The sequence below is a fragment of the Dermacentor andersoni genome, chromosome 1, assembly GCF_023375885.2.
Source record: "Dermacentor andersoni chromosome 1, qqDerAnde1_hic_scaffold, whole genome shotgun sequence".
In the NCBI taxonomy this organism is placed as follows: domain Eukaryota; kingdom Metazoa; phylum Arthropoda; class Arachnida; order Ixodida; family Ixodidae; genus Dermacentor; species Dermacentor andersoni.
In genome coordinates, this window is record NC_092814.1 from 63,267,649 (window position 1) to 63,289,706 (window position 22,058).

Consider the following 22,058-nt stretch of genomic DNA (forward strand, 5'->3'; position numbering starts at 1 on the left):
GGCCGCCTCGTCGAGTAATTTAGATCAAGGGTTAGAATTCTGCTATCTGCCACAGGCAATTCTTAAAAATTTGTTGCAGCTAAATAAAAAAACACGTATTGTGATTTCCAAACTGTGGCAAGTCGAGTTTCACTCAGTTTTGAGTAAACAAAGGGCAGCAGAGGCAATGTATCATGTTTACTCTGTGATGCGAGTGGTGTACCCGCTAAGCGAAAACGTATATCAAGCGTGGTTTTACTAGCGTGTTTTGAAGAGGCGCGCGGAGAGAGAAGCGCATAGATGGCATCGCACGCGTCAATAAAAACTTCCCTTCCTGGAGAATGAGGAATGCATCCGACGCAACCTCTCTTTTTGCCGGGTATTTGCGTAACTCGCCTGCACTTCATCCAGGCTAAATGAGTTTTGCTTTCCCGTTCCACTCCCTCCACACACTGCTATACGAACAGTCTGCTGCTACTCAATTCTGCCAAAATTAAGAGTCGCACATTTGCCTATTGCTTGGTTTTTCACTGAGACAGGAGCACTTCGCGAGGACAGAAAAGTTCACTGATTAATTAAGCGCTAGCTTCGATCTATGCGAAGTTTCGGAGTGAACTTTCTCGCTTGCTTTTTTTTTTTTTTTTGCAATGCAGAGCCCGCGCAGCGACGCGGTCAAAGACCTTCACGAATCGATAACGAAGGTTTGGGGCCAACCGCACAAATAGCAACGACATGGTTTGGAAGCACACACTCGCAGAGACGACTGGGCAGCTGCTCATTTCTGGCCGCGGTGAGAATCGGAAGAAAATAAGGGTGGCGGGAAAACTGTGACCAGCGACTAAAGAGTGGCGAACCGACTGTTCTTGCGCTGCTTACGCAAGCCTCGCATCGAGCGTCGTCAGCGTTATGTGGCCGAAACCACAATCGCGGCGCACCTTATTGAGCGCCTGGAGCGCCGCGGAGAAATATAGGCAGCACGTTCGCCGAACGTCGCCCATTTATTTCTTTTTTCCTGCCTTGCGCCTCTCTCCCGCTTTTTCCAACTCGTTTCTAGGCTCCACCTTCCCGCGCATATTTTCATTGGCGTAGAAAATTTAATAACCGGCCGCTTGTTTTTGATGCCCCGGTCGATCTTATTGATTCGCCGATGTTCGGGAGGAACGTGCCGCCGTCCAACACCTGGTGGACTCTCAGCGGACCGCGGGTGCCGACCACTGTGCCCTCGCACTTTTTGTCCCGCCCGCTAATTTAATCAGGCTGATCAGCGCGCGCAGCCGCTGGCGCCTGGACGGTCACTGCGCTCAGTCTGCGAGCTGTCGGTCGCGTTCCAACGGCTGATGAGAGCGCACTTTCTCGTCGCGTCCAGTTTCCACCCCTTGCACGCTGTTCCACTCTCTTTCTGGTTTATTTCTTATTTTACATTACCTGCGGATTTGACCATTTGTTTTTCTTCTCTTTCTTTTTCTTCTTGAAAGCACGTGCTCCCTTGTTCGCGTGCGTGTACAGCGAATCCGGTTCTATTGTGAACTGCTGTGCTCGAAACAGTACGAACCTAGCTAGCATTGCTCGGCTGCCCCATTTCTGCGATCTTCCCAGCAAAACAAAACAAAACAAAAAACACTAGACAATGATTGGTAAACCAAGGAAAAATACATTCGCAAACCTATGGTGCGACACAGAAACCCAAGAAACACTCACCAACAGTTCACATACTTTTCTTTCTTTTTCGTTTCTTTTGTAAACATTTCCCTTGCTGTGATAGTGTGCCTGTGCTATCTGTATATATATATATATATATATATATATCCGCTGGATCGGCCGCTCGAGGCATATTGCGTGTATTCACGGGCTTCTTTCACGCTCGGAAAAACACTTTTATGTAGCTCGTATTGAGGAACATAAAGCTGTATCGGGAGTTTTCCCTGTCGCTCTACAATATTCTCACTGACACTTTTCATCTAATTATAATGTTTGAGTAGTTGATTGGTTAACTAATACTAACTGATTAGGCGGAATGAAAAATATAGCTTGAGTAGCTCCAAGCGACGGCAAACAACATTACATTGGTCCTGTGCAGCTACGTGGCATTCGCATATATTTAAGTGCTGGCTCAAGTCAGCTGGGACACCCTGTATATGTACTTTCTCATATTTCCACGTCCCCCTCCCCCTTTCCTCAGTGTATGGTAAAGAAACTGATTTTTTTTTCTTTCTGGTTAACCTCCCTCCATTTCGGTTTTCTTCTGTCTCTCTCTTGTCAACATCAATGGATCGAACAAACGGGGACCGGATTTTTTCTTCCAAACCATTCATTTTTTTTTTTTTTTTGCCCGTCGCGACGAGTGGGCGATCCAGGCTACGGTCACTTTGCGCTGAAGCTTGCCACACTTGACAGCAGCGACTGAACCCACAGCCTAGCGGTCCTATAAGGATAAATGGGAGGGACGAAATTCACAGTCGCCGTGACACCTCCAAGATCTAGAAATGTCCAAGCGCGCGTGCTCAATGTTACATGAACATGTTTGCAGTCGAGATAAGACGCGTAAATATTGTTGAACTTGAGCTCGTCGAGGCTCGGTGCAAAATATGTATTGATTTTATTTTGAATGTCATCTCTTTTGTTCTCGCATCCCTAGCGGCCGGTTTCGCCGACGCCGGGCTGCTGCTGCTGATGATGATTTAATGGCATCCCCTTTGAAATGGGTGGTGACAAATAGCGACCTAGCCTGCTTGACTTAATCGGGTATGCTGTATATGTTTTTTATCTAGCATACTTGTGTACTTCTTAATCTTTTTTTTCTCCTAAATCTACCTTGTACAGCTAGCTATGACTGTAAGAGATCCCGTCGTACCATTATCTTCCCTGCATTTTTTTCCACCAATACTCTAAACGTCTCTTGCTTATCTCGACTACTCACCGGCTGACGCGTCCTTCCACTTTAAACCCAAGCGCTTCTAGAAGGATTACGTTACCTACGGTTCTCACTGGGTGGATCCCTTCACATTTCATTAGGATGGTCTCCGGATTTTCGCTGCAACATGCACATGCCTCATCTAGTACCGAATAGATGAGTTCCTCAAATAGCAAGGCACTGCCTTTTGTGTTATTGTACATATTTACTCTTCCAATTTCTTTCTTCTCATTCTTGTAAATCTCCATGGTCCTTTTTGTTTGCATTCTTTGCATCCAATTAACTGTCTCTGTTTTTCTCACTTTCTTTCTGATGACTCCTGGTTGTCTATTTACAGGTTCAATTGTCCTGTACTTGGTTGCCAACTTTCTTGACCTCTTCCTCCATTCTGTGTTCACGCCTTTCGAGTACAGATACGTGTGCGCTTTATATGCCCATTTATTTTTATCCATGTTCCTGAGTCTTTCTCCAAAATTAATTTTGCTCTGTGCTTCTTTGACTTCAAAAGAGACCCAACCCATGTCACCCTGCACTGCCTCATTTGTGGTTTGTGGATAAATGAAAGCGCCGTATCGCCCTCTGGCCGATGCAAGGTGCCTATAACGGGGCTGCGGCTTCGTGCGGGCCGAAATCTAAAAACAAAAAGAACGGAAAACGACAAGACCAAGCTTGCTTTTCTCGGCCGGCATTCACAAGTTTTCTCTTTGGTATAAGTGCAGATTGCGATTGGCCATTGCCGCGATGATGGTCTAGCTGTTATACAGATTTCTATAATGAATCATGGGTGACTGAAAGCGAACAAGCGACGGATGGATCTTGCCTTGCAGAGGCATGCTGGCAATTGCTCCGCCCAAGCGTTCGTTTTTACCGTGCGGAGATGAACATGCATATGAATAAGCAATTCACCACAGCATACAGTTAACTGCGCATCTAATGAGGCTATCAATTGCATTGCGCGATTGGTAAAGTTTAGCATTACTTGCTAAACTTCGCCATTTGTTGAATAAGGCAATGTCCTGAAAACTTTAGGAACTAGAGAAAAACCTCCCTCCAGAGATCCACTGTCCATGGGGGAATATCAATTCCTCCGTGGTAGCGCACGGAGAAACTTAATGATTCAGTCCGTCAAGTTCATCGCCAACATTCTAAGTACGTTTTGTCAGTTCGGGCCGTTGTTAGGTGTTCTGCCGCCTCTTGTTGAATGCTCAAAGTGTGAGGCCAAAATGAAGAGCACACGCATGAGTCAGTGGGAGTGTCATCGGATAACAACGATCCCTTCATTTTAGGAAGCCATCCGTGGTTTGTAGTTACTTCAACATTCGAGACTATTATTTTTGGCCCATGTATTGTGCTGCCTTCAACTGCCCCGCGAAAACGACCTATAGCCACTATTCCATAAAGCAGGGATTGCTACCTTAATGATTGCTCTTATAATAATGACGATAATTTTTTTTTGACAAACGATAATAAGGCCAGTGGCAGAGATCAAAGTTACCGCATAAAATGAAATGAAATTTAATGGTCTACATGGTATGAAGCTGGAATTAGCCTGTAGTGTGCCGCTAAAAGTAATAGATTAGAACCCCGCGAATGAAAAATTGGGAGCCATAAAAATGATTCTCCCTAAAAACACTCTTAAGAGGATTTTATGGAAAACTGTCATCTGCCTTATTCAAGAATAACATACTTGGCTGTGCAACAGGCACCACTATAAAACTAAACAACCGCAACATGGTCTAAGTACCAGCATGCTAGTATTCAAGGGAATAAACGAATGACAAAGCCAATCTGTGTGTTACCTTCCTTCCGATTTCTTCGCAAGAAGGCCAAATGCGCCTATGCTTGAAAACTAGCGAACAATGTGAACGAGAGTCACGCGATCCATTTTTAGTTGGATTTCGCGCCTACAGGTCCTTCCGCAATCCAATTGGTCTCAATGTTGGCCGTTGCAACGATAGGAACAAAACTTCCGCGAGCGCCTCCTGTCACGACAACTCCAAGATAAATTTATTATTAGCTAACATTTTGCGGGCTGTCGAAAACGCGCATTTATCTTCTGATCGTAGCAACCGCGGAACAACATTCCAACGACTGTATGCACGTGTGACGGCCATTTTACGGCAATTTTCACTCCATTGCCACGGCGAACGAAAGCTGCGAAATACGCAGAATTCTGGGACTCAGTTATGCCGAATAGGCAAATACGAGCGATGGAAAAAACGTGAGATCGTGAAAAGTAACATTTAAAAAAATGCCAGGCTTCGGTCTTCACGTATACCTGTCAAAACAACCGTTGCAAACTTTCCTCCGAAATTCCCGCCTGTAAACATTCACAGTCCTCGCTGTTGCTCAGTACTTTTTGCTAGCCTTTCGCTCTTTTGGCAATGTGTAAACATTCCGATCGTGCTTTTGATACGACTTCTAAAAAGTGGTGCCGTACTCTCTACATTCGAATAGCTGTCAGCGTTTGCAATGATGATTTAGCGGTGATTTTTGGCCTCCGTGCGATGGGAACTGGAGCGGTGCGGCGACGCACGTCAACGCGCTGTCGCTGACGGCGTGGGCGTCCGATCGAAGCCCTTTTTTCATCTCGTGCATAGTTTCGCCATCTTGGTGTGGTATGCTTCCCGTAAAAAGGCAAATTATAGGAGTCGTAGCAGGGGCGACAATTTATCTTGCTGCTATCAGCACCAAAACTTGCGCGACATGTCGGGAAGGGCGGCTGTTTTTTCGTCCAAAGGATGGCGAAGACGGTTTTTTTTTTTCATTTCCAAAGCGTGGATTTCTAAGGAAAGAGCGAGCCTAAATTCAACATACTGGAGTCACCAGAACTCACTAACGTATGAAAGACCTCGTGCTGCACGATATCATTCACTGTACATCTAAGCATAAGTATAGCTGGTATTCGAATTTGCACGTTCATTAACTTGAGTAGGTTGTGAAGAATGGTGCGACATTACCTCTATATAAATGGTATACGTTATAACAGGGTGCCACGGAGGACTGCAAGAAGGGGTGAGAAACCAAGCGTGCAGGTGCAACGGCGTGAGTCGCTGAGGGTAGCCTAACGCATGAAGCGAGGTTCAGCAAAGCGGAAAGCGCAGTTGCACCATATATATGGTAACTCAATTATGGCATCTTTGGCTGGTCGCTTCCACCTTCTCCATCGCAACAACCAGATAATTGGGCATTGCGATAAACGGCAGGAAGAGCGCAACGGCCGAAAATTTCAAACGTTATTTGTGCTTGGAACTTCAGGAGCGGACGGCAGTGATGCAAAGCTACCTCAAGTGCTCGGTCACGGAGAAAACCTGTGAAAGGGGAGTTATTTGGTATAATGGCAGCTCTTACGCGCTTGTGATGCTGTCTGATCCTTTCTTCTCTCTCTCTCCTCTCTCCTTCTCTCTCTCATGTAGCGTTTAATATATGGCGTGCACGTCGACAAGTTTCAGTTGTTCGAATGACTTCAACAGGAATTAAATATCGTGCCTCATCAACAGTCAGAAGATTGCAGCTTGCTTGGGCAACGCTTAGACGCATTCTAAGCCCACATGCTATATAGTATAAACTGGCGTGTCGCTCCTTAGAATTCCGTGACAGACAGTGCATAATTGTAGCCAAATAAAGACTTTCTTGATTTGTCAGCGTACATTGTACTTGTAGCAGAGATGCAATTGCTGACTATCAACTGCGCACCTACTCCTCTTACGAGATGCTTTGGAAGAGAGAGAAGCAGAGCCGGAACGTTACCATGCACACGCAGTTGCGCGTCAGCTATTTGAAGGCGCGCCCTTGGTTCCAGTGGTGCCCCTTCAAAAGTTGCGTGTGCCTTCCGCTGGCCTAAAGCAACTTGCGGCACATTTGGCGCGCTGTACGGTGGCTCTGTGCGCATATACACAGACGGATCCGCAACTTGATGTGCCTCAAGTGCGGCCTTTGTAATCCCTCAATTGGCACCTTCCGCCAATGTAAATTGGACTACAAGTCGTCTTCGAAGGCCACAGAACTTATTGCGACACGGGAAGCTGTCCGCTTTATATCCCAACTGAATACGCGTAAATGGACGGTATTTTATGACGCAACATCAGCGCTGCAAGCTATTGATTCTTTCTCGAGAAGAGGCAAATGCGATGTGTCAGCCCAACACATCGAACAGGTATTCGATCTTGTGCAGAAGAGTGGTCACTCCATTACCTTCCAATGGCTACTTGGACACTATGACTGGGCCGGCAACGAGCTAGCTGACGCGGAAGCAAGAACCGCTCTTTCTAATGCCATCGACATAAGGATACCGTACTCGCGAAGCGATGTAAACTTTGTTGACTTCGCTCATTCGAGATTGCGCAGTAGCTTATACGTCAACCAGAGCATCGGCATAGGCGTCTACTGGAAATGGTCCTTGGTAGGACTTGTCGCCTCCCAGCTGAATTCACACGAAACCAAGCGAGCATCCTTCACGATATTCGCCTGGGCGTCGTGCCCATCTTATCGGCAGTGCGAACAGCCAAAACTGTGAACGCTGCTAAATACGTGATACACTGCAACATGCGTTTTGCGAATGCCTTCATTACGTGTCACAGCGGAAGACGCAGGCTCTTACGCTGGCATCTGTTGGAAGTCAAACTTTGTCAGAAAGTATTATTTTGCCCACAGTGTGGGACCACAGCATATTAACATCAGCTACAAGGTCTGTTGTGGACTATTCAAAGAGCACTGTGCTAGACTCGAGGCTTTAAAGAAACATCTGCATTACCTGGTTACTGCATACACGCATCCCTTCCTCCTGTCCGCATCATCATCTTTCATCAGTACATTTTGTCACTTTCATTTTTTTCATTGCGCAGAGTAGCAGGCCATAGAACTTGTGGGGACTGCGTAGCCCATTTCGTTGCAGAGCCATAGCGCAGCACGTTTTGGCATAGGAGCCGCAGCGCGGCGAGGTCGCTCCTGTTCTGAAGGCTACGCCAAAGAGACGCGGCTCACTTTACGTGCGCGGTCGTACTGCGCCGAGTCGCCCTCGGAGGCTACTCCGAGCTGAAAGAACGTTGCCCTGGTAGCACGCTCGTTGGGAGCCATCCTCCCGTATAGCGGCGTGTTACCGCGTTTTTGAGATACTGAGTGTCACCCTTGACTTGCGGGAGCTTCGGCTCACGGGCCCCGCGCCTATACGGGTGTAACAGATATCCTGAACTCCAAGGTGGTCGTGTAATAAACGCCTTCCCTGTACTCTGGGCCTTCTCCTTGCGGCGCTCTGTTTCGTTCCCAGAGGAGACCGAACGAGCGTCCGCTACGGGCACACGCTACACACGCAGCTGAGCTGATCGACCCCCTGAGGGGCTCGGATCCTCGGACCCGCGCAGTGGTCTAGGTGACTCCCGACGGAGCACCACTATAGACGGAGACCACAAACTCTAACTCAATCAGACCCTCTTTGACTTCCCGCTCTCGTCTCTCGCTGCTCGTCAGCGTTGTTCACGCGGCGGGTTTGTGCGTTATGAAAGAAACGCTCGCGCAGTATGCAGCGATGCTTCTGCATCGAATCGTATTGTATTGACTCATGGGGAAACACCTTTCTAACTTACCTTGAGCCTGTATTCCGTCTGCAAAAACGCGCATTAAGAATTATTACCTCATCTAGGTGTACACAATCCAGTACGTACTTGTATAGCTCATTGCATGTGTTGCCAGTGCAGGCATTGTATGAATTGAAAATTGCTGAGGTAATTCATAGTATTATCGAAAACAATAATCCACTTCCGATTACCTTGTTTAAAATCCCGTTACGAAATACAAGAGCTGCAAGTAATCAGTGCTTTAATTTGCCCCCATGTCAAAATTTGTACGGGAAAAGACTCGTGGAATTTAACGGCGTACTTATTTGGAATTCTTTGCCAATACATATAAAAGAAGCCCGTAACTTTAGGTCTGCTGTGAGAAAATACTTTTTTGAAAAATACAGTCGATAAAAAGAAACTACTTTAAATTTAGATTCCTGTCTAAGTTGTACATGTCAATTGTTCAAGTTGTGAATGTCAATGTCATTGTTAAGTATTATGTCTGTTTTGTTGCTCGCGCGCGTTGAGGATAAAAGAACGCTGAGTTATATTTACTTTCGTGTCTGAGTTATCTATGTTTTATATTACTATTATGTAATATGTCTACAGCTTTTGTGTGCTCGCCTGTTGCGTTTTATAGCCTAAGTTCACTATGGACCCGGGACTAGCCAATGGCTATGGGTCCAGTAAGGCTTTTGTATTTTGTAAAATATGATGTAAATAAAGAATGAATGAATGAAAAAAAAAAAAAACGAACAATGGCGTTTAGTTGTGTTGTTTGTAGCGCAGTAGGCATGTCTTGGCTAGCGGTATTGCCGTGTGCGCGGTGCCTGGCGCTGTCGAAGGCAGCTTTAGTGACAACCTTGCGCAATTGTTGGCGACGATTATTCCCCAGTTTACTACAGCGTAAATTTATCCTGTTGTAATTGAGTTCTAGCAAACGGACCTAGCTGTGCGCCGTCTTCATTTTTTTTATCATGTTCTTTTTTTTTAAGGTTATGTTCGCAAGTAATAGTAAGTCACACCGTCGGAACATACTTCCTAGAAACTGCGTCTTGGGTTTCTGAATACGCTGGTATTTCTTTCTTTGATTAAACAATTTTTTTCGTCCTTTGAATGCGCATTGAAAAATTCGCATCGCGAATGCTAAGTCATTGCGGAATGAGGCGAAAACAGCACCGATATGCTTAAAAAAATGCAAAAATACGCAATCGTACTGATCTTTCTCCAATGCGCCACTTTCTGAATGATTGGCCCAACTGCATGGCACAGTGTCCCTTCACAGTGTGCTAGCATATACCATCTCCGTCCTAGCAAAAGGTATACAAAGACAGTTTATCGTGCGTGGTCCCAGTTTCGGGGGCGAACTATGTCGTAACTGTTTTAACGCTTCGAAATTGCAGTTTCAGAAGAAACTTACAGCAGCAAGGAGGAACGAGGCTTCTCGGTGTTAACTACTCAGCTCCCTCCGCCCATTAGTTGTGTCATCGCGTGGGGTGGGGTGGCAGTACAGCCTAGTTTCTGTTCCCCGCCAGCCTCTTCCCCTTTCAGCAGCGTGAAGAGGCGCGTCCTGTCGTATGCATGCAACCGATGCAGTTCTTTCTCTCCTTTTTTTACCCGTTCTTGGGAACGGCAGACGCATCTCAGCGCCCCGACGAGCAAGTCGGCTCAAGTGGCTTCCCCGTGCGCATTGAAAATCCACCATCGCAAGGGGCCCTTCCGCAGGTGATGAGGGCAAATAAATTGCCGTTCCGCGGGAGCAATAAAGATGCTTTAAGTCCTCGGCAGACTCTGGCGCGCGTATCGCGGCAACGGGTGAGAATAAAAGTGCTCCCGCGGCGATCAATTCCGGCACCACGGCACTAGAGTAGAGAGTGAGCACTCTTGAGCCGTGGGCCTCGGTGGGGACGCCGGTGGCCGCATTCCTTGGAGGGCGGCGGCGGAGCTCCCGAAGGTGCACGAGATACTGGGAGCGCCGGAGCCGCCGCGTTATGGATTGAGGCTCGAGGAGGCGGCGGCGGGCTGACCGCTGGCCGCGGTGGCGGTTCATTACGGGACCCATTGAGGGCCGCCCTCGGGCTGCGCTCCGCGTTGAGTTATGGAGGAAGGGGGACGGGGCTGAAGCGGGCCTCATATGCTTGTTTATTCGCGCAAATGACGCGCGAAATCGTCGCCGCTTTGGCTTTAGCGGCGCCCTCCGAGGCATTCCACTGCACGGAGCCGCTGGCGGCATACGCATTTCGCAAGAGGTCTCCCGAAGTGGCTTGCCCGAGGAGTTTCGCGGAAGTTCTAAAAACGATCATTCACATACTCGAGCGCCACACAACAATAAAAGAAAACGAAAAAAGAATCATCAGCTATTCCACTCTGTGAAGCTGTTTAGCGCACGACACAGTGGTGAAACAGAATTTTGAACAAAGGTGCGAACTCAAATAACTACCGTGACTTTTGTATTTGCAAGTTCCGTGGCCTATAGGTGGCGCCCAAGGCGACTCAGTATGGCGCCCACAGAGATGATAGGAACAATTGAGCACATGTGCGTCCTTCACATCAGCTCATAGTTGGCTCAGCGCTTGTAGGTGGCTCTACCTCTTTCACAATCACTCTCGCTAACTGACATCATGCGCCACATAGACGCCTCAGAAGCGCGGATACGGTGCCTCATTGAAGGGGAAGAAGTAGTGAATGCCAAGCACATTATTTGTTGCGGCGTGAAGGCCTGCGTCGCATCGTCTGTCACTGTGCAAGGGCTTTGCCTGCAGTAGTCACGCGTCCGGCAGAAGCCGCACGGGCTGGATTTATTACCGCGAAGGTTCTATCACTGTACATTAGCTTGTCCTTTCTCTTCTTCTTCGTGCTAATCGCGACGGCCCGCAAAGCCTACTTTTGGCCCACTGCCGTTTCGCGACAAAGAGCAATTTTATTGCTCTGTGATGTTCTTAAGATCCTTTCACGTACTGAATGGTTAATGTGCAGATATTTGTATTCAATAATTAAGGAAGGTTATCACTAAGGTTATCGCAACTGCGATTTTTCAGACGCCTTTTTCGTACGTCGCCGTGCTAGCGCATGCAGATGTGAAGAAAGCCATGGCGGTTGTTTTACTTTTTCCTGGTGCAGTTGTATTACCGTTCCAATGACGAGGAGTTACCATAGAAGCTTTTTGCGCTCACTTCGTTAATTCGGTGTCTGTGTTTTGGGTTCTACCAGTCTCGTTTTCAGGGCTACTGCAGCTGCAAAGCTTAGGCGCGCGTCGACGCGCGGGGGGCAGCACAGAACGTGAACACATGCGCTTGTGGCGGGAAGAGACAACGACGAACACACTGCGGGCTGCTGCCGGTGAAACACGGTCAAATACTTACTACGCCCGCCCACGTAGGTCTACTGTAGCATTTCTTTAGAGCTGCGATAAATTGCTCCAAATGTGTAAGTTTTTATCTTAAATGCTAGTGTGCTTTGTTGCGCTGGCCACAAGTGCGCGGCTCGAGCTTGGCCGCGCGACGGACCACGGAGTGCAGTGTAAAGGAAAACATGCGTTTTTAGCGAAATGAGACACCAGGGCAACCACACACTATGAGTTGACGCAGGCGAAACCTGAGAAAATACTTCCGACGCTCGCACACGTATATAATACATATACTCGGGATCAAAGCCATGCCGTTGTTCGCGCTGCTGCATTACACTGTCGTATGCCCTATTTTTCTGACTAACGCATCAATTCTCCGAAGAAAAATAAATAAACGAATGCGCACAAGCAAAGAACTTTCGTTTTCTTAACTACGTGGCTCCAGAAGAAGCCACTGCCGACGAAATGCGCGCTGCACACTTTTATCGGTGATGTTAGCGGCTTGCCAATTCGCCACTTGACAACCCATTCTTTCTTCTATAGTATGCAGCATCTTTGGGGAACGAGTGGAGGTTCACTTCACTTCGCTCAACTCTTTTGGTGCATTACGGCATGCACTACATGCGATTGCTTTTGAATTTCAATCTTGCACAAACGATGCGTAAAAACAGATAATCAAGACTACTGGCCGCCACGAAGAAAGCAAGCAACTGCGCTACCGTCGCGCTGCCTGCGATTACTCCCATACCCTTTGAAAAACATTCGCTAATGGCCGCGGGATGGCGTGACAATCCACGGAACTGTATGGAACTTGCGAATGCATTCGCGTGGACGACGGAACCGCCGCCTAGCGGAGCCGGAGGAAAGTAGACACGCGTGACGTTTCGACGGGACCGCCACCGTGGGAGCGAGGAAGGAAAGTAGATATGATAGCGCTTGGAACGCTGACAGAGAGGGGACGGTGCGAACGCAGACATGCCCGACACGGGTCAAACTGTAGTATCTGTTCTTATCGGTTTAATATCTGATACGGGCTGTATTTGGACCCAAGATATTCAACTTATTTTTGCGGATTGGTGGAGTGCTTGAAGCCTGCTTCACCTCCAGCGCGAGTATGCCCGGTATTGCACTATCTCCAGGATCGGCCCATGGTTTTTGCGCACGCAGAACAAAAAAATGCATAGAAGCCATAAACAGCTTCGCTGTAAAAAGCGTAGGTGTAAAAATAGCAGGAGACAGAGCCAGACCAGTCAGTAAGACATAGTGACAGACAGCTAAAAATGAAATGAAGACGTAATAGAAGAGTATTTATTTGTGTACGTACCGTGCCGTATACCGCCGTGTGACTAGGCATGCCAGTAACATTGTTTGTTTGTTTGTTTGTTTGTTTGTTTGTTTGTTTGTTTGTTTGTCGGTCGGTCCGTCGGTCGGTCGGTGCCCCCGTTGTCATTCCGGCTACGCAAACTACGCGTACAATCAATTCCAAACTGTCACATATGACAACATCAACAGGTGCAGAGCTTACTGTCCTGCGTGCTGCTGTAAAATACCTCCTGCAATTGAGAAACCTTTCAAATGGCTTACTTTTTGCGACTTTAAGGCAGCACTTCACAGTCTACATTTTGCCTTATATCACAGGACTCATGAGCACCTGGTGCATGAAGTAAGAGAGGACAACCACCAACCTATCGATAAAGGGCATGAAATTATATTTCGGCAACATACCGGCATTGCTGGTAATGACTTTGCTAATGAGGGCGCCCGGTCGCGGCTTTACAATTGCTCGTAAATACAGCGGGGCGTGACACTTGCCGAGGCACCGGACGTTTGCGCGCATGCGCAAGTAAGAGCGGACGCGCGAAAGAAAGTTCGTGTTCTTTTGCTCCTTGAATATATGACTCTGCTTAGGCACTACGGAGGAGAGGTTTTTTAGCGCGTGTTGTATGCGTTTTTCACTAGGCGTGTCCTGTCGGGATTGCGGAGTGGGTTCGAGTTTTTTTACACTCGGACGCTGGCTGCCGGCGCAGTGAAACAGGTTATAACATTGCAGATATTTTCGCGGGAGCAGTAGGGACCGTGGAAGAGGCCTGTCCGCATATATTGAATATCTAGATGGCAGAGCGCCTTAGCAACCGCGGTTGAACACGAATGGCTGAAAAGGACGCCGCTCAATCTGGACGCCCCTGCAATCGCTATGAGAATACACCGCCCCCCCCCCCCCCCTAACGTGTTTTACGCTAACCTAACTCAACGTTAACCTAACCTAACGAGGATGAGAAAAAGTACAATAATGCTAACGACGTAACCGTTGTGGGAATACGCCTCGCCACCTTAACGTCTTTTACGCTAAGCTAAGGTAACCTAACCTAACCTAAAGCTAAGCTAACCTCACCTAACGTGGACGAGGCGCAAAGCCAATAATCCTCACGGCGTGACATCAGGTAATCACGTTTAAGCGTGGTTGCTAAGGCAATCTGCGTTTATTTCACTCAAAGGGGACCACTCAAAAATGCTCCTTAAGTCCAGGACAGCAGGCCCAGCCTCTACTACGGCTCCTATCGCTCCCCCGGGAAAATCAGCGATGTTTTTTTAATGTAGGGTCCCGTAAGGCGCGACAAAGTGATAATCCGGCATTACTGACTCAGCACCAGCACCGCACGCGCCAGAAAGTCTGCCCGACGTACCTTACCACACCGCGATCACCAAATGGGGCGTGAGTGCCCGCTGCTTCACCTGTTTCACCACGCTAGCAGCTAGCGTCCGAGTGTAAAGAAACTCGACCCTACTCCACAATGCCGACATGCCTAGGGACAAACGCATGCAACAAGCGCAAGGAAAGTTCTCCACCGTAGTGCCTAGGCAGAGTCAGATATTCAAGGAGCAAAGGCCCCCAGATTTTCTCTCTCGCATCCGCTCTTACTCGCGCCTGCGCAGAAACGTTGAACGCCTCGAGAAACGCCCCGCCCCGCTGTACTTACTAGCATTTGCAAATATGCCGTGCGGTCCGCCTATGTAGGAAATCGACCAGTTCCGATTCCCTTATCTAGAACCGACGATGCTTAAGAACTTAAATTGGTCGCTAAAGCTATGACACACAAATATTGGCCTTCCCAGAACCTCCCGAAAAGTCATCTGCATACACTTGATCGATCCCTAAATCTACAAGTGTCATCAAAAGTTTACCGTCCTGAGGCGACATTGCTGTGCCACCTCTGGCTCAAGGTGGCATTTACAAAAGGCTATTCGTTCCGCATCGAAATTGAGGATACGCCCATGTGCGACTCGTGTGGAACAGAAACTATTGAACACATTTTATGTACTTGTCCTCAATTCGACGTAGAGCATTAAGCCGGCTCGACAGTAGACCATTTTCGGAAATGAAGATTCTTGGACCAATTTAAGGCCGTGCGCGTCGATGGCACAGAAAGCCACGAAAGAGTTATTGCAGTTTCTCAAGTCAACAGGTCTTGGCGACCATTTATAGACTCAACGCGCACCTTCAAATGTGGGTGAAACTGTGCTATTTCTCTTTCTCCTCTCTCTTTTCATCCTTGTATCTCCTTTCCCCAGAGCAAGGTAGCAAAGCGGACTTCAATATGGTTAGCCTCCCGGCGTTTCACCTCTTCTTTTTCTCTCATCCCTCTTTCTATCTTGTGTGTGTATTTTTTATAGCTTTTTTTTCCGCCCGCCGACGTTGCGTAGTGGCTGAGGCGCTGCGGAGCTGAGCTGAAGGTCCCGGCTTCGATTCCCGCCTGCGGCGACCGCATTCCGATGGAGGCAGAATGCAAAAAACACTTGTGTATCGTGCTTTGTGTGCACATTAAAGAACCCCAGGTTTGGCAAAATTATTCCGGAGCCCTCAATTACTGAGTTACCCATCGTGCAGTTTTTACGACTTTAAACCCTACATTCTTCCTTGCCTTTCTTCTTGGAACGAATGAGGTAACGTAACCACTTAACGTTATGACCACATGAACCCAAGGAAATAGGGGTAGCTAATGGTTGTTTTTATTTATTCAAGTGTAGTACTAACTTAGAACATAGTTTAATCTTGGGATAAATTTCCCACTTTTAATAAAGGAATGGGGAAGCAATGCGGAAGAAACGACAGCTTGCCTTCGTTGGGAGCCGAAACAGCACTCCCCGAAGACATTGGCTTCAACGTATATAAGTTGGCTTCGTATATATGGTTGTGATTAAAAAATCAAGCTCCTTGGTACCCCTTGCATTTTATCGCTCATTTGACGTTGTGTATCAGCTCTATTACATTATTTATTGATTCATCTTTATGAGCACTTGAAGGACAACCACAGAGTTAGGACAGTGTGCTAAAATGTTTACCGACATTTCGCTTTGACTTAGATGGCGGCCACTGCTGACAGGAAGTCGTTGGGTGTCATGATCGACAGTATAGATGCTTGACTTTTTGATGAGCGGTGTCTGATACATCTTACACTTAAGCTTACATAGTGCCCAATCGCGACTGTATTTCTTGTTATAGTGAACGCAATTAATCAATCGTTGCCACGGCAATGCGAATATAAACAAAATTGGAAGCTTAAAACGGAATGGTTCATTGGACGTAGACCGCAACGTCTCCTGCTGTGAACAGCAGTGATTCTGTGCATGTGTTCTCTCTCTCTCTCTCTCTCTCTCTCTCTCTCTCTCTCTCTCTCTCTCTCTCTCTCTCTCTTATATTTTTATGTAACCTTCCCCCGCCTTCTACTGTAGGGTAGCAAACCGGATATATTATTGTGGTTAGCCTCTCTACCAATCGTTTCCTTTCATCTCTCTCTCTCTGAGTGTCTTTGGTACCCAAATAAATGGCTGTTATGGAGGCGGAATAACGAAAGCAGCTTATATCCCAATTTTGGCAAACATATTACTGCTGCTTGATCAATTCGATGTGTCACTTCATAAAGCACCTAGCTCGCTGCACGTTATTATTATTATTATTATTATTATTATTATTATTATTATTATTATTATTATTATTATTATTATTATTATTATTATTATTATTATTATTATTTATTTATTTATTTATTTCCTTCTTGGTCAAACTCGGGTCGAGTCAAAACGGGCTGCCAGCCAGAACGCTCAAGCAAACATTGTCAGCTTTGCGTCTCCTCTTCCATAGTGCCGCATTGTCTACGCATAGCTTATTTAACAGGGAGAGGCGGGCTAGTTGGTGGTCGATATTGGAATGCATTATTTAACCGCGCAAACGACAAACGGACGAAGGAGGAAACACATCGGACCGCGCGTGTCCTGTGCGTTTCCTTCTTCGTCCGTTGTCGTTTGCGCGGTTACATAATGCATTCCAATAGCTACGCATAGCTGTCCGCGCGCCCGTGCTTTATCTTGGAGAGAACCTGCAGTGGGTCCAAAGTTGCGCGAGCCAAGATGGCTGGTCTCATCATGCGCACTATCTTCGCCTATTGTTGCAGGTAACGTTATCTCAATTTACGGAGAGGCGTTGAACCGAGAGGCAGCAACCAGCGTTCGCTCCCCGTGGCCGGCGCTCTTCATCCGTCCAGCGCTGTGACAGCGAGTGGTCGCGGTCATGAAATGAGATCTGCTCATGTGTGCCTGTGCGCGTGCAACACTATGCTTGTTAATTTAATTAGTAACAGAATGTTTACTGCAGTTTACGTGGCCGGTAATACTACGAACTTTACTTCGTAAAGTCTAATATTTTGCTATCGCAATCAATGCTCCGCCTTTCTTGCGGAACTGGGACTTTCTTTTAGTAGTCGACGGATACCAAGAAAATAACACCATAGCGCGAACTACTAGGCTTTAGCCTCCTAATTTCAAACTGCAAGGCTTTCAAAAGTATGGTGATATTTGACGCACGCGCGTCACGCCACTTCTCCTCAATGCAGGTAGAAAGGACGCTATATTAACGCGATAGCGTAAAGGGCCCCGTGGCGGAGAAAATCCCGCGTCGGTCGTCATTACGACAAAAAGATTTTCGAACCACCCATACCCAGGCTTTCCATGTGGCGCAAGGAAGTTACTGAACTAATTGTATTTCTCAAGCTAGAATACGTAGAAAAATCGTGAAGTACGACTTGCACGCAACCTACAGACATGATAGCTCCTGGATTGTAATTTTAATATAACAAAAAAACATAATTCTGTTACGCGAAAACTCAAACAAACTCCTTTTCCAGCGTTTCTGCCCTACATACACCGGCGACGGCGTCCACCATTTGCGAGCGCCGGCGCGTGAACATCTCGGAGTCCATGGAGCGACGCGCCCGCTTCCTTGAAACACTTCCAGATGGCGCTCGGCTCCGCCGCATCGCGGCCCACGCAAGAGGCCGCGTTTCTACCAGAAAGCCCGCCTTCGTGCATAGCGTTCGCCGCGAGCGTTTCCGGGTGAACATTACGGTTGCATACGCTGCAGTTGCCGGGAAGCGGGAGAAGCAGTCAGGGATCCTTGAATGCTATCGCGTTCCGCTCTTAAAGGCGAAGCTTAAGCGTCCTCCAAATTTTTGTCGCAACAACCTTGCGTCACCTCACAGCTTCTGAGTTCGTCTAAAATACAGGCGTGCGTACTTGTTCAGATTACTCCGCAAGCTGTGCCGCAACAAAGAAGAAACGTATATTTAGACTGATTGCGCTTTGCAGTATTTATCGCTTTTCCTCAGCCGCGTCGCATGCGGAGAATATAGGAAAATCGTACACGTGAGAGTGCGTACGTGAGACCCATGTTACCGCATGCTGTGTCGGTTTTTCTTGCGCGCTAGCCACTGCATACCCTATTGAAAAGCGCGTTACACGCGCCACCGAGCAGCACGCACCACACATGGGGTTCTACTGCGTACAGAGGCGGCGCTTCGTCCGACAGACGCGTTGGCTAAAGCGCCGCCGGTTTCCCCGCTCGCCGGGCCAGCACCGCTACCGGCGCGTCCGCGCCGTCGGCTGCTATCACGGAAAATCAAAACGGAAATTGAGTTTTCATATCGAAGTTCTTGTACCAGCCGCTCGTCGGTTCCGTGCTGCTTCTTTATTTCTCCTTCCGCTTCCCGTCCGACTTTTCTTCGCCCCGCGCGAGGGTCGCGTTTGAAACTGCCGTTCGTCGCAGCTGCGCTTCTTCATTATACTAAAAGCTTTATTCCATAAACATTGCTTGGCCGACGGCACCAGGTACGCTGGATGAGACGCCGGCCGACTCCACCGGGCGAGCGCGCTCGCCTGTTTGCTCAGCAAGCGCAAATAAAAGCGCTTCTCGGAGAGAGAACCGTGTGCTCGATAAGCACGTAGACAGTCGCCAGCCCTTCCGTTCTTGACCCAGTTTCTCGGGCCCAGGGGGAAAAAAAATCCCCGAGGGAAATGATAATTTAAGATGTGGGTTGGTGGGTGAGGTGCGCGCGACTTCTCCTTCGCTTCCTTTTCGCTCGAGAAGATGAAAGTTAGCTCTTCTTTTCTCTCCTTTCTCAGATCGGTAATCGGGTCGTTCCAGGTGCGTCTGTGTAGCTAGTTCAGCGTCCGTGTTGAATGCAGGCGCCTCTTATGTGCTGCAAGGTGTGCGCAAACTGCAACACTCCATGAGTGGCGCCAGACATGTTCGCGTAAATTGTGCCTAGCGCGTAATTTGCCGCCTTCATTAAGGCAAACTACCTCGCTTTGTGGTAATCGATGCAGGGCTGTCTGGTAAGCTCCAGTGCACGAACAGCTTATCGTCACCCTGAATGAGCTAGTGGACGTACAACGCTGGTACGCCAGGGAACCTCTCCCGGTGGACGTCCAGACTGACTGTCTCTCCATCACTTTTCATCTTTTTTGATTATCTTACGATTCTTGAAGCTGCTGCTTCTTGAGTGAAAGGACCAGCAGTGGACGCGAACTATATAGGCTAAAATGAAACAATTTACGAAGCTTAGCATATTTCAAGCTCTCTTATTCTTACATCAGAGTTTACTAAATTTGAACACGTCTTCTGACCTGTGGTCTTCGTGTTTAATATACAAAGTAACAGTCAACCTGTGAATTTTTTCGATTACCGTGCATAAAGTATTCGGCAATGGATTTTCATTCCTTCATCTTAGCGGTTTCTTTTCGTGAATATCTGACTTTCCGACTTCATCTTCAGACCTGTTGACTGTATGAGCTTCACAATCGACCAGCTACAGTTTTTTTTCTTTTTTTTCGAAACTTAGGGACCTTCATTAAACGCAAAAGTTAAGTATAACACTACAAGCTGGAAATTGAAATTCATGATCATCTCTTAGTTGGTCGGCCTTCTGTTTTTCGCCAAGCTGAAGTTTGTTAAAAATGTTTTTATAAATGAATTTTAATTTTAACTGTTTCTGTTGACCGAATGATGACCACCAAAGAAAAGGAGAATTTTTTTTTTCAATTCAAGCACCTTAGTATTTGACCATGATCTCAGGAATCATTGGTGGGCCCATTATGGTAGCTTTTGCGTGTTTCCTAATTAACAACCGGTAAAGTTCGCTCCCACTGAAAATAAACACAATTGAACTTGCTGAACACTTTCATGGGAGGCTTAAGTGACTTTTGTTTGGGCCAGTTGGTTCATAGCTGAAAACTTTGACGAGCAGCACAATAAACACGGACAAAGAAGGCAAGCACACAGGACACAAGTACACAGGACGCTTGCGCTGCTCGTCAAAGGTTTCAATACCGCAGAGCCATCAGACGGACCATGGACTGATCTCTGTATAGTGTTCTTGGACAAGCACCTACCCTGGACAATGCTTAACTAATGTTCGTCCTATAACCGATATATTACTTTAAGACTATAACAGACCTTTACTGGGATTCAGTGAGTGAATCTGGACTGAAGATGGTTACTGCAGTCACACTGATATTCTTGGCCAATTGGCTTGTTTTTTCCCCCCACTTATCGAGATACGGACGCTGAGGCAAGATATCAAGCGTGCGACTTTACGCGGTCTTAGTGGCTGTGCCATTGATGCAGGTGCCAGTGATGTCGGCGTCCACTAAACGAAGGTTCGTCTGTCTCTTGAGTGGCCACAGAAACCTTACAGTTGTTTTTGGAACACCGAGCGCAAGCGTTCGCAGACGAAGGGGATGATCAAAAAACATCACTGCCCAAGCACACCCTACAGATGGTTAACCAGCGAAGCTGAAACGTGCGGCCCCGGTGTTTATCACTGGGCTAATCCTGATGGTCGATTAACGACGGCTTGGCAGGCTGCCGGATCCTCGGTACGCAGTTGCTGCTTGCGCTAGGCTGCACCTGCCTGGCCTTGTGTCCGGGCTGCAGCATCGGCACGGCGTAGACGAGCTCGTTCCCGGTTCTACTCGCGGCGTTGCTGTTCGAAAGCTGCCTGCTCCACAGGAGTACGTATGACACGTGGCCTACCATTTCGGAGCCGGAGAGAAACTGCTGCGCGCGCTCTCGGCTGCGACGGAGAGCAATGGCGTCACTACTGGCGCAGGCAATCGCGCGCCTCTCTTTCTCTTTTTTTTTTTTTTCGCGCGTGGACATGGAGTTGCGCCGGAGGAGTTTTCGGTGTACATGTGACAGACGGAAGGACACACGAATCCGCTAGCCATATACAGCTTCGCTATAAAAACATCGAAGGATGGCTAACTGTCTTCAGTAACAGCTTGCTCCTAGCACTAGGTATATTCAGAGGCACTCACATCATGTGTCCTAAGGTTACTAACCGTCACAAATTTAGTGGGATCGTTACGACTTATGAGTAAATGTCCCGAGTACCCACTTGACGGAGTCGGGGCGGAGAAATTTTCCGACTTTTGCTTCTTTTTTTTTCTGCTGTATAACAATCAGTAAACCGGGTTTTCTTTTTATAATGCCTCACAGCTCGGTTGCACATTCTTCTCTTTTGTTTTCTGCTGCATTGGTATGCACATAAAGACGACTTAATTTTTGTCGTGGTTTTAATTATGTTGTAGGCTCTAGCCGTTCACAACACTTCTATCTGTATTGGACGCTGTGATAGCCAGGCGACTGCTGCACCTCTTGTTATAAATCGCGACATTTTAGGACTAAAGAAATGCGAAACAGAGAAAAAAAATGGATGGGTAGACAGGGAGGTTAGCCACTGTAACTGTACTTTGCGCGTATAGACAGGAGGCTTCTGGCATTGACAATGTCGTCCGTCGCCAGTCGCGGCCAGCCCCCCTCCCCGTTCCGACTTCGTCCACTCGAGATTTGCAAAACCCTGAGCACGACTGCTACGTCGTAATTCATTACTTGACGACTTCGAGCGAGGGAAGGCTTTTGGGCAGCTGCATTTCA

The 22,058-nt window shown here is 47.6% G+C and overlaps 1 protein-coding gene and 1 pseudogene across 1 annotated transcript in view; both read left to right on the plus strand.

Annotated features, from left to right (window-relative positions):
* LOC126546001 (dual specificity calcium/calmodulin-dependent 3',5'-cyclic nucleotide phosphodiesterase 1A-like) overlaps positions 1 to 22,058 on the plus strand; it is a 615,937-nt gene that overhangs the window by 166,941 nt on the left and 426,938 nt on the right. The gene's annotated exons all lie outside the window — the stretch shown is intronic.
* Positions 12,767 to 12,946, plus strand: LOC126546495 (U2 spliceosomal RNA; annotated as a pseudogene).